The 12527-nt window shown below is 39.9% G+C and overlaps 1 long non-coding RNA gene across 1 annotated transcript in view; it reads left to right on the top strand.

The window, feature by feature from the left end:
- The window catches only part of LOC129048301 (uncharacterized), a 39472-nt gene extending 28846 nt beyond the window's left edge, over positions 1 to 10626 (top strand). The window contains exons 3-4 of the long non-coding RNA XR_008510531.2: positions 6001 to 6137; positions 10126 to 10626. This is a non-coding gene — a long non-coding RNA (uncharacterized LOC129048301). The remainder of the gene's footprint in view (positions 1 to 6000; positions 6138 to 10125) is intronic.
- The last annotated feature ends 1901 nt before the right edge of the window (positions 10627 to 12527 follow it).

The following is a 12527-nucleotide window of genomic DNA, read 5'->3' as shown; positions in this document are numbered from 1 at the left end:
TCTTCTCAGAAGAAACACTGATTTCATTTGGATGGCATTTGAGACTTGCTTCCCCTGAAGGCAAAGCCTGAGACAAGGCAAGTATGTGAGTATTTATTTGGAAGATGATCCAGGGACCAGGAATGAGGGACTAGGGAGACAGGTCAGAGAAGGAAGAAAAGCCAACAGAAGGGTGTGTTATCAAGGTCACGGCTGTGGACACTGGAGCTCAATACCACCAGGATCTTCCAAGAACCATGTGGCATGCCCTTGAAGGATGGGCCCCAGGAGTACTCCTCCATCAGTTCCCATCTTGACTGGTCAAAGTTTCCCTTCCAAACTGTCTATGTCTACCAGCTGATTGAGTGCCCAGTGGTGCCTGTAGCTTCTGGGAAGCCTAGGAGAGAAAGCAAGAGGCTTAAAGCAAGAGGCTACCATGGAGAAGTGAGACAGCCCATATGAGACTGTCCTCCCAAACCAGGACTGGCTAGATAATTTGCAGGACCCAGTACACAATGAAAAGGCAGGGCTCTTTGTTAAAAAAAAAAAATTAATTTCTAAGCGGCATGAGCAGAACATTAAACCAAGCCCAGAGCCCTTCTAAATGAGAGGCCTTGTGAAACTTCACAGGCCCCATTCCCCAAGAAGCCAACCCTGACTCCAGCTGGGGCTGGAATTAGAGACGGCCAACGGGAGTGAAGTGCCAAGGACGTAGACATAAGTAGCAATGTGCCTAGCATGAGAGGATGAACTAAAATTGCTATAAGCCCATATGGCAGTCTCATTTCCCTTCTACAGGAATGGGGGTAAGATGCTCATGTTCTGGCTAATAAGATATAATGGAAAGTCTTCTGAAGGGTGGTAGCCATAGAAAGGCAAGAAAAGCAAACACTTTTTTTGTTCCCTTTTCTCTCCTTTCTGCTAGAAATGCCGTTCTGTGAGGACATAATGCTGGGAGCAGCAGCAGCCATCTTGTAGCCATGAGGGGAGACACTCCTGCCACACTGAGATAGTGGAGTGGACAGAAATGAGAAGCTGGGGTCCTTGAGGACTTTGGTTAGCTGCTGGGCTCACCCTGGGACCACTACTTAGGGAATTCCTGCTTAGTAACACTAACTGTCCTATGGGTAAAGCCACCAGCAGCCAGAAGTATTTTTAACTTATACAACTGTTAAGAAACATTCCCACTGTCTTTGGTATTACAATTGCATTGATCTTTGAAGCAGAGCAAAGACTGCTCTCTATAAGCATGCTTTGACTAGGCCAGGGCAAACAAAGAATTAAATTAAGGAAGTAAATCGTCTCTGCTACTGACTGGTAGAGGAAAGCCCCATCAAATTTACCTTCCTTCTTTGCATAATCCGTATCCTTTGCCTCTAGTTACTTTCCAACTGTCACCCATCGGGAGGAGTGTAAGGAGGGAAATGGCAGTTGGGGCCTCCATGCCCACACCACGGGGGGGCTTGAGCCACTGATTGATTGATCTTATTTTCTAAGATTAAGCTGTTAAAATTTTGTAGAAGACATTGTTGTATTTGACTGTCCTGAATTGTCTTCATCTGGCAGTGCATTTCATTTTACTTTCAAAAACTGTTCAGCTGTTTTGCACGTAGTCTTAGTGAGACTTTAGAGTCAAGGCGCATAGTCCTCCCTTGTCGAAATCAGGGCACCTAACTCAGAGGCCAATTGGACTGTCTCTCCAGGAAATCTGAATCTCACTGGCAGCGCCCTAAGTGGACTATGAGTTCTTGCTATCTAGATTCTGGATGGTTCAGAGTTCCTGTCCAGAGTTCAGAGGTCCTCAGAGAACCTAAGAGCTCATTCTTAGGTTCTCTGAGCCATCTCACATCCCTATTATATATATATATATTTGCCTGTTAGCCACAATTTCTACTGCATGCCATTGAAGAATAAAAGAACAAACTTTAAACCTAAAATTTAATGGAAACGGAAACCTCAAATAAAATCATTATTTAGCTGCTTATAAATCAACTCTCTTACTTTCACATATCCTCCCATATTAATTGAAGGCATAGTAGTAGATTTATTGTAAAGCTGGCCCCAATCATACAAACTTCCCTGTGTGCAAGCACTTTGCAATGTGACTTTGTAGCTCCTCTCATTAAGAGGTGGAGTCTGTTTCCCCACTCCCTTGAATATAGGTTGGCCTCATGATTTGCTCTGGACAAGATGTTGTAGAAGCAACGATGTGTATTTCCAAGCTTAGGGTTTGAGAGGCTTTGTCTTCTTCTGGTCTATCTATTGGAACTCTGAGACTGCCATGTGAATAACCCCACTCTGGCCAAGAGACCACGTGGAGCAGAGCTGAATTCTATCCATGGCCACCCTAATAGCCATCTGGCTGACTCCCAAACCTGTGAGAGAGCCCACCCCAAAATCAGAAGAACTGCCTACAAATATACTACAGCTGACTGCACTTATGTGAGTGAGTCCAGCCACAATTAGAACCATTTGTTTAATTAATAGACTCTTGAGCCACAATAAATGGTCGTTGTTTTAGCCCTTAGTTTTGAGATAGTTTTTATTATACAGCAATAGCTAATGACTAGCCTCTAAAGCAAAAAAGGCATGGAACTAGTATTCAATCACTATTATTATATGCTTATTACATGCCTTACACTATGTCCATATATAATTGCTCGTGGAAATTCTCATGGAAACCCATAGGTTATATATTTGTTTCTAAAATAATGCAGCTCCTCTCTACTTGCACGTAGTTGGGAAATTTATGTAATACAAGAATATTTGTTTTTGCCTGGAATTAGCCCAGTCTGTCATGTTGCCAAAACCAGGGGAAGAATATTTTAAGCAGAGTGTTGAGAGAGGTTATTGTGGACTTTGGGCAGGGACTGTTCCTACCATCTCTCTTATTTAGCACAGTGTCTGGTGCATGTTTGATACATTGAATGGAATATTTAAGTCTAGTCTAGTGCAAGCCTGGTGGTTCTATTCAAGACCAGAGTAATCCCAGGTTTGTAAGCCAAATCAAAAAACATCCAAAGTGCTCAGAAAGCTTGAGGCACTTCTATGATCACTTGGAAAATTCTAAAACTGACTAACCATTTAGAACAAATGTGTAATAAGGGGATGAGTTCAAAACATTCAGGTTTCAATGAAGCAGTTTACTTCACAGACTAGAAGGGGAAAGTTGGGTAATGGGTATGTTTGATTCACCCAGGCTTTAAAATAAACCTTTGCAAAGCTGTGTTCTAAGCTGGTGTATAAGGCCAGTGGGTTGGATAGTACAGTGGCCCACTTAAATAGATGAAAAGTATAAATACATTGAATATATATCCATTTTTACTGCACAAGAAATTTTCTAACAAAATGGATTTTTGAAATATCACTAGAAACCTCAACTGTGGTTTCAACAGGATTTAGAAAATATTTTTGCATATTTATTTGACATAAAAAATTTTCCCCAAACACAATGAAAATCTACTTGCAAGGCAGGTTTTCCAGTGAAAAAACATATTCTGATGGTGCCTCTGGCTATTATGTGAAGCAAGCTCCTTATTTCTTAAGTTTGTTTTCTCTGGAAATCTTGACAGAGCAATTCTTCCAAAAGATCCATAAGGAAGAAGACAAAACAAAAAACAACTACTTAAGGTTGTCAGTTAACACTGCCAATTTATCACCAGCAAAACTCATTACTCTTAAAGTAATTCAGGAGGTAGGTTACTCAAACAGCCAAAAGCTAAGAAAGTCCTAGGAATTAAACAGTTCTGTGGTTTCCCCTCCATGCTATTTCAACAGTGTCAGATTAAAGTCTCATTTGTCAATGATTATTCCAAAATGTTCCATCTCTGAAAGAAGGAACAAAGCAAATAATAAGAAAAACTTTATGGAGTAAAATACCATGTCAGGGGGCATAAGGAGAAATGGGAAATAGAATTAGCAATGATGAAATTATCAAAGCAACAGTACATCTGCTTTTCTCTGAAATTGGCCTGTAATGGAATGCTTCCACGTTAGCAGGACCAACTGTTCATTCCACCTAATCAGAACCAGTTGTTTCATGTTTTGTTTTATTCCATATTGAGCAACAAAAAGCAAAACTTAAGGATCCTCAATGCAGCCTTGAGAAACTGTACCAGTGAGGCTTGGGTAGCAAACTAGAACCATTAAAAGGAAAATGCTAATTAAATCTCTTCCAAATTCAGAGTACAATTCTCTGGTTATTGACCTCAGATTTCAGCTGTTAAAGACAGAGTCTTCTCTTATGTATGGTAACTGGTTTTGCATCACAGATTTAAGCTTCAGATTAAACTACTGGATGCCAACAGTCATGATCAATGTGTTCTGTATGTTTTTGTCTCAGTCTGCTTTGTTATAATATTTCATCTACAAACTTTTGAGTGCAACAAACAGTTCATTTATGTGTCCTTTGTGCTTTTAAATCACAGTTTGAAGGGAGAAAAAGGAAAATAACTTCCTAGTTCTTCTCTAGAGGAATATAATTTCTCACAAATATTTTCTGAGTAAAATGCATTTTAGAAACTGCTCTGTGTCACCCCCATGTGCTATCCTTTGAAAAGATGGAAATAGAAAAATAGCAGGCTGGGCATGGTGGCTCATGGTTGTAATCCTAGCACTTGGGGAGGCCAAGGTAGGTGAATCACATGAGACCAGGAGCTCGAGACTATCCTGGCCAACATGGTGAAACCCCATCTCTACCAAAAATACAATGATTAGCCGGGTGTGGTGGTGCACACCTTTTAATGCCAGCTACTTGGGAGGCTGAGGCAGGAGGATCACTGGAACCTGGGAGGTGGAGGTTGCAGTGAGCTGAGATCGCACCACTCTACTCTAGCCTGGGCCACACAGCAAGACCATGTCTCAAAAAATAAAATAAAAAGAGGAGAGCATTTCTGCTTTTCCCTCCCCTAGAAGCATGTAGCTCTTGGGATATTTATTTTGATTTAATCCATTCGTAAACTTTTATTTTTTGGTAGCTGTGAATATTGGGCTAGAGGGCAAGCTCCCCAGTAAGGACGTTTTTAAAATCCTAACAGATAAATTTAGGTGAGAATAAAAGCCATGAAACAAGAGGAAGTTTGAAAGCAGAACATGCATTATGACACTAGCACCAACTAGAAATGTTAAAATGAAAAGACACAGCTATTAAAATTAACAGATGAGCTCTTAATAGCTCTTAATAGCAGCTTCTTTACTGCCAAAGGGTGGATGAGTAAATTAGAAGGTCAGTTTATCAACCAGAATGCAGCTCAAAGACAAAGAGAATGAAAATACTAATGAAAAGTTCAAAGAGAAGAGGACACATCCAGAGACTTTACTATGTACTTAATAGAGTGCCCGAAGCAGAGAACAGAAAAGCTAGTGAAGAGGTAACATTGAAGAGATACTAGCAGATAATGCTTTCAAGGTTGATCTACATTGTAGAACATGTATGAGTACTTTATTCCTTTTATGGCTGAATAATACTCCATTGTATGAATTTACTGCATTATATTTGTCCATTCACCCACAGATAAACATTTGGGTTATTTCCACGTTGGGGCTATTATGAGTACTGCTACTGTGAACACTCATGTACAAGTTTTGTATATACATGTTTCCAATTTGCTTGGGTATATATATATACACATACACACACACACAAACACAAACACACACACACCCCTATGAGTGGAGTTGCTGTGTCATACGGTAACTCTGTGCTTTGAGGAATTTCCAAACTGTTTTCCAAAGTGGCTGCAACCATGCTACAACCTCACAAGCAATGTAGGTTCTGATTTCTCCATATTCTCATCTCTTTAAAAAAAAGACAATAGTCTTTTTTTTTTTGAATTATAGCCACCTGAATGTTTGTGAATGGTATCCCATTGTGGTTTTGATTTGTATTTCATTAATGACTAAGATATTGAGCATCTTTTCATAAACAATCACACCAAAGGTAGGGCAGGTATACAGCAAGAGCTTGGAAATAACCATTCTACTAGCTGCAGGTGAGCTAAGCTTTTTTTTCTTTCATTGCAGACTAATTTCTTGCACATAGATGCTGCCAGCTCCTACCACCAGAGAGGGACTGACTCCCTTTCCCAAGGAGTTCCGATTTGCGTGCCTTGGATCAGGCACCAAGGACCAGATCAGCCAATAGTGAACAGGAAATCAAGGTAAAGTAAAAACACGGCAGCTCCCAATGGAATTACATGAATGGGGAGGAGGAAGAGTAATTCCCTAAAACAAGAAGGTGTTATTCCTCATAGAAAGAGGATACTGGTAATAGGCAATAGTATGTGTCCATATCACTACTGACTTTGAGGATCAGACAGCATTAGATTTTTGGTCTCTAAATGTTTTATAATGGCCTTTAGTCTAAAGCCTTAAGGTTTTTTGCTGACCTGGACTTTTGGTAAGTATAAAGAAATATATAGTTATGATCCTTACAATGCATATTGAGGATATTCTTGGTGTTGGCTATATATTTAAACAATCCACTGTTGCAATAAACTTCGGCATCATTCTTAACTCTGACTAACCTTGCCAAAAAGGTTTCTGATGAAATTGACTCAGAGGTCACAATCTGGTAGCCCACAGGCCTGATATTACCTTAAGAAATTTATTGTTTGGTTCATATAGCATTGTCATTTTCTGAAATCTGAACAGGTTTCTTGTACTAAAAAAAATCTGTGAATTTCATATAGAAATCTGGATTTCCAGCTTTTCTTAAAAATGATTTATGCTATCAAGGCACATGCACACATGTTTACTGCAGCACTATTCACAATAGCAAAGACTTGGAATCAACCTAAATACCCATCAATGATAGACTGGATAAAGAAAATGTGGCACATATATACCATGGAATACTATACAACCATAAAAAAGGATGAGTTCATGTCCTTTGCAGGGACATGGATGAAGCTGGAAATCATCATTCTCAGCAAACTAACACAGGAACAGAAAACCAAACACCACATGTTCTCACTCATACATGGGAGTTGAACAATGAGAAGACATGGATGGACACAGGGAGGGTAACATCACACACCAGGGCCTGTTTGGGGGGAGGGATAACATTAGGAGAAATACCTAATGTAGATGACGAGTTGATGGGTGCAGCAAACCACCATGGCACATGTATACCTATGTAACACAACTGCACGTTCTGCACACGTATCCCAGAATTTACAGTATAATAAAAAAATTTTTAAAAATGATTTGGTGGCATGTCCTCAAAACCAATGATCAGGCAGGTGTTCCCACATCAACACATTGAGAAGCTGATGCTGAGGAGGGAAAACACCTTAATGAGAGTGTTCATGTTGTAGTTCACCGCAGACACTGGCTGTTCTGCTCCCCTATGTGGCTCCTTGACCTCTGCAGGTATATGAGTTTGTAACCCCTGATTTGACTTGTTTCAGTCACTAGTCATTAATTGTCCAAAGAAGCCTATATCAAGCACTAAATCATAGTTTCCCTTTGTTGTGGCCTTGTTGATCACAGAGTGACAGTACATAAATGGAGGATTCACTCACAGTTGAATAAAATACAAATCTAGTTCATAGGCACTTACAGTTTGTGATCATTTCACTTTCAGACCCTGAAGGCATAACACGTAGGGAGATTATTGAGACAACACAAATTCTCCTTGAAAATCCAGAAGACTGTATTAGTTCTTATTTTCTCAAAACAGGTGACTACTAATTAGCTTTAACCACTTCCTGCTGGAGGATATTTATCTAGTGGTAGACTATAATTCCTTCACCAATTGTCATAAAAAATGTTATTAGCCTAAAGTACTCTAAACAGTTCTGGTTCTAATTTAAGTCCACGTGGTTATTATCTTACTCTAATCTATTATGAGAAGTTTGTAATCTTGCCCTTGTACCTTCGTGAGGGGTGGCACCCCATGTTATTTCAACTCAGTTCCTGAAGATCCCAGAGGCCAAAGCATTGGGCTGTCTTAGCCAATGACTGCCTTATGTAAACATTGTGCTATATCACCCCGATGTCCATTCAGGAATGAAGGATTTATTTCCTCAGCTGCTGGGAGTGCAGCTGGAGGACAATTCTCAGCATTGGCCCTGTTTAAACTGCCTCACTCAAGGTCATGCCGCCTCCAAGGCAACCCATATCCAAAGAATGATCACTTGGGGATATAAAGTCCTGGCCCCTCCCAGCTTGGGACATTTAAATGGCCATCCCAGCCCCAGAGCTCCTTATGGGGTTGCCTGAGGCCTTCCTTGGGACTGTATCTCAATTGACTTCTGCCTAATCTTGCTTCCTGTAGTCCCTTCCGCAGGTGTTGAGTCTAAGCACTCCTTAGCAACCCTAGTCTCCATCTGAGTCAGCTTTGCAAGAGCCCAACATGCTATGGAATGAGGGGGCCACTTCAAAGGGAAAGGGAAGAAACCAGGATCACTGGGCAGATGGTTCACTATTTTGGAGTTGAGGCAAGTAAGAAAGTAGGGGAAATTTCTGAAAGCCCAGCAGAAAAGCAACTGTTGATTCTCAGCCAAAGCTTCAAGAGGGCAGAAGCCAAGCAATATTGATTTCCCTTCCTCCCCTTTTAATTAAAATACTCATGGACCAAATAAAAGAGACGAAAAAGTTATAATGGCATTAGAAACTAGAAATACTGCTCAGGCCATCTGCTAGATATCAGGAAGAATGTCCATGTACCAAAGCCTGGATTGAGAAGCCCAGAGACATAACCGAGGGGCTGTAAGTGAGGGAGAGGTGAAAATGGGTTGAACGGCAGATTGCTAGCAATTAGTCTCCCCTAGGGAGTGGGGGGAGGTTCGTTTTGAAGCTCAGAAGCCCAGTCTCCAAAGTTCCAGGGATTGATCTCTTCCAGTGAAAAGATGAATAAGGAAAAAGCAACAAGTTATCAGAATGATGGGCTTGCTGCTTTGCATCTCCAGTAGTCCTCTCTAGGATGCAAATGGAAGGCCCAAACACTGACCATTTCCCCATGATCACAGGCATGGACCAGAGCTGAATACAGCTCTCCCTTTTCAAAGGTACTATTTAAAAAGCGGTGAGGGAAGCCTATGAAACATTACAAAATACAAATAGAGAATCTGGTACCTAAGGACACATGTTTGGAAAATACTTCTACAGGAAACCTAATTAATTTTAAAGAACAACACGTCTACACTCTCAAAGATTTAGGAAGATGTGGATCTTTTGAAATAAAAGATGAAATACGGAGAAGACAACAAACATGAAAAAGGAGCTAAGATGGCATCAGAAATCAAAAGAACTGTATGAGATAATGGAGTTGTTGCAAGACAACTATAAATACAATCACACAATTAAGTCATCACATTGATAGAAGAAAATTGAAGCAGTGATTCAGAGAATACCTTGAGAAGACCTCCCAAGAAGCATTTACAAAGCTGGGAGGTGAAAATATAAATACGAAGGGCAGACACTAGAGAGTCAACAAAAAGATAATATTTATTCCTAAAACACAGGTCAGAACAAAAGCAATAAATTAACAATAAAAGAAAACTTTCCTGGTATGAAGATGTACCACAGTGTGCAGAATTCAAGAGCCCATCATATACCCAGCAAACGAAAAGTCATAGGAAAAATATCAACATCTAGACATATCTCGTTGAACCTTTTTTTAAAGTTCATTTTTTAAAGTGTTCTATATAAAGAACATTTGACCCACACACAAAAAAAATGTAACATTCTTCACCTTTCATTGAGGGGCTGGGATCATGGATTGGAAGGAGGATTAGGATTATAGAAAGAACATGAGTGTCAAAGTTTGATCTACCATAGTAACTCCTTGTCAAAGCATGTCCTGGTTTTAGCAATCACAAGTTGCACCCGATGTCCCCAATAACTTCTTAGACTTCTCTGACCTGCTCATCCCTTACCTTTATGCCCTGTAAAGAATGGCTTCCCACCAATGCTGTTGTCAGCCCCATTAAATCTTTACATTGTTTTGAGTTCAGTACAACGGGCCACCATTGAATTGAACTCCACTGTCCACACCTGTGAAGCATCCCATCTACTGGATCATCTGTGGAGTGTTTTTTTTCAATTTGTAGCCATACCCAGAGGCATTAATTTTCTATTACTACTCTAACACATTAGCACAAACTTGCTGGCTTAAAACAATTTACATTTATTCTCTTACAGTTCTGGAGGCCAGAAGTCTGAAACGGGTCTCACTGGGTTAACATGAAGGTGTCGGCAGGGCTGTACCTCTTATGGGAGCTCTAGAGAGGAATGTGTTTTCTTGTTCTTTCTTCCTTCCAGAAGCCATGCACATCCCTGGAACGTGGCCCTCTGCCATCTTCAAAGCCAGTGACTGCTGGTGGAGTTTTTATCCCAACACGTCATGCTGACCTTTCCTTCTACCTCCCCCTTCCACATTTAAGGACTTTTCTGATTACATTGGGCCCACCTGGATAATCCAGACTCATCTACCCCTCTCAAAGTCAGTTGATTAGCAAGCTTAATTCCATTTTCTACCTTAATTCTCCTGTGCCAAGTAACCTAAAGTATTCACAGCTTTCAGGGCCGTAGACATTGTTGGGGATACACAACGGGCTTCTCCAATGTGGCTTCTGGCTAATTTACTTTTAATTAGCACCTCCAGGGAAGGGTGGTGATTAAAAAAAAAAAAAAAAGGCAAAATGAACGGTAATCCCAGCACTCTGGGTGGCTGAGATGGGAGGATTGCTTGAGCCCAGGAGTTTAAGACCAGCCTGGGCAACATAGTGTAAACCCCATCTCTAATGACAACAACAAAAAAGGTAAAATGTCAACATCTCATTTATAATTAATAAAAGTTTGATGAAGGAAGAAAAAACACATGGCAAAAAATAGAGACCTGAGATCAAATCAGTGGTGATTAAATCAGAAAATGTATGGGAAATCCTTTAGCAAAAGGCCTGGCCCAGACCATCCTTGACTAAGTATTAGTTGATTATGAATCTGAAGTTGATACCCCCGTTCTTTTTATAGCATGGCTACTAGAGTGTGGTCTTTCATCCATTTTTGCTCAAATGTCACTATTTCACGAAATTCCCATTATCTTTCTCTTTTCCTCCCCACCATCCTTAAAATATTGTTTACATCTTTCAATATGGAAAGGCTGCCATGGAAAACTGTACTTAATTCTTGTGAACCAGGAATCTGCCTTCTGAGCTGAAATTATGCGCCCCTGATTTATAATTATTATTTCAATAAGGGGGATTGACAGAAGGCAAGAAACTATACAGTGAGCAAAGGTTGAAGGGATTCTAGCTGTTTGGGATAATAAGTAGGATTTAACAGGCTGCCAAATTACCTAGGGAAGGTCTTATGACTCATGGCTATATTCTATCCTTCACTAAAGAATCTTATTGTAGGTTACTCAAGTCTTATCATGAGTTCCTCAAAGTGTTGACATACTGATTAATACATAACCTACTGACATTGAAAAGGACATTAATTTGTTTCTGAATCATTCTGTTTTACTGGTAACCTTATGCATAATACATTCTAGCCTATATGTTGTCATCTGTAGCCAATGGTTGTAATCTCTGCATTGTACCCTCCAACGAAAAGGACAACTCCAAAATGAGGAGTCTTCCTCCCTTCTACACTTTCTGATAAAAACATTCTAACTTGTAATGGACTTCGGAACACACCCAACTTTGTTGGTGTGTCTTCCCAGGTCAATCATCAAATTGGGCTTCCAATAAATCTTTGTCAAGTTATTTCTGTCTCAGCCTTCATTTCAGTTGGCAGTGAAGAAAGCAACCTCATTTCTTAAGAAAATAGAGAGTTCCATTTCTACATGTTGTGTCAGTTACAGTTAGGTTCCATTGTGTATAACATAAACCCCAATAAAGAGACTTGAACACCTAGGGTTTCTCTTGCACGTAAAATATTTTAAAAGTTGGGCAGTTCCAGATTTGTGTGTCAGCTCCACAAATAAAACTACAATGGTGCCAAGCAAGGTAAATGTTTAATTCTTTTCTTTCAGTGGCCAATTTTCAAAGTATGCTGTTAGAGCACTAGCTACTTCTGATGGTGAACAGTTTCTTTAATTTGTTTTGGATATGTATATTTTTCAGTATTATTTTGAACTCACAAATAGTATTATTTGGTACTCAGCATTATTTTGAACTCATAGATTTTTCTATGTTCAATGAGTTTCCATCAATTTGGTGCTTAATTTTTCTCATCTATGGCCAGTTAGAAGTCCCTGCAGATTAGCTCCAGTCCTTTTGACATGACCCCATCAGACTGTGAGCATTTTCTTGCTTTCAGCACAAAAATGTGCCAGGGTCATCTTGTACACTCCTGCCCCATACCAGGAGTCAGCCATTTCTTCAAGGTGTCCTGGTTCTTCTAGTGCGAATGGTATTTAGAGAACATCATCTGGAAATTGCTACTGGGTTATCATTGTTCTTAAACCTTTTCAGTGGGCAGAGCTATGAAATATGTATTTTTTAGAGAGGAAAAAATCACAAGCTTATACTGGTATTTCCGATTTAAGTTAAGATTACAAAGGTTTTACTTAATATCATTGATTTCAGGTTTTCAGC

Source organism: Pongo abelii, chromosome 8, assembly GCF_028885655.2.
Source record: "Pongo abelii isolate AG06213 chromosome 8, NHGRI_mPonAbe1-v2.0_pri, whole genome shotgun sequence".
NCBI classification, from domain to species: domain Eukaryota; kingdom Metazoa; phylum Chordata; class Mammalia; order Primates; family Hominidae; genus Pongo; species Pongo abelii.
The sequence above is the reverse complement of the archived record's forward strand: the minus strand, read 5'-3'. Positions and strand labels throughout refer to the sequence as shown.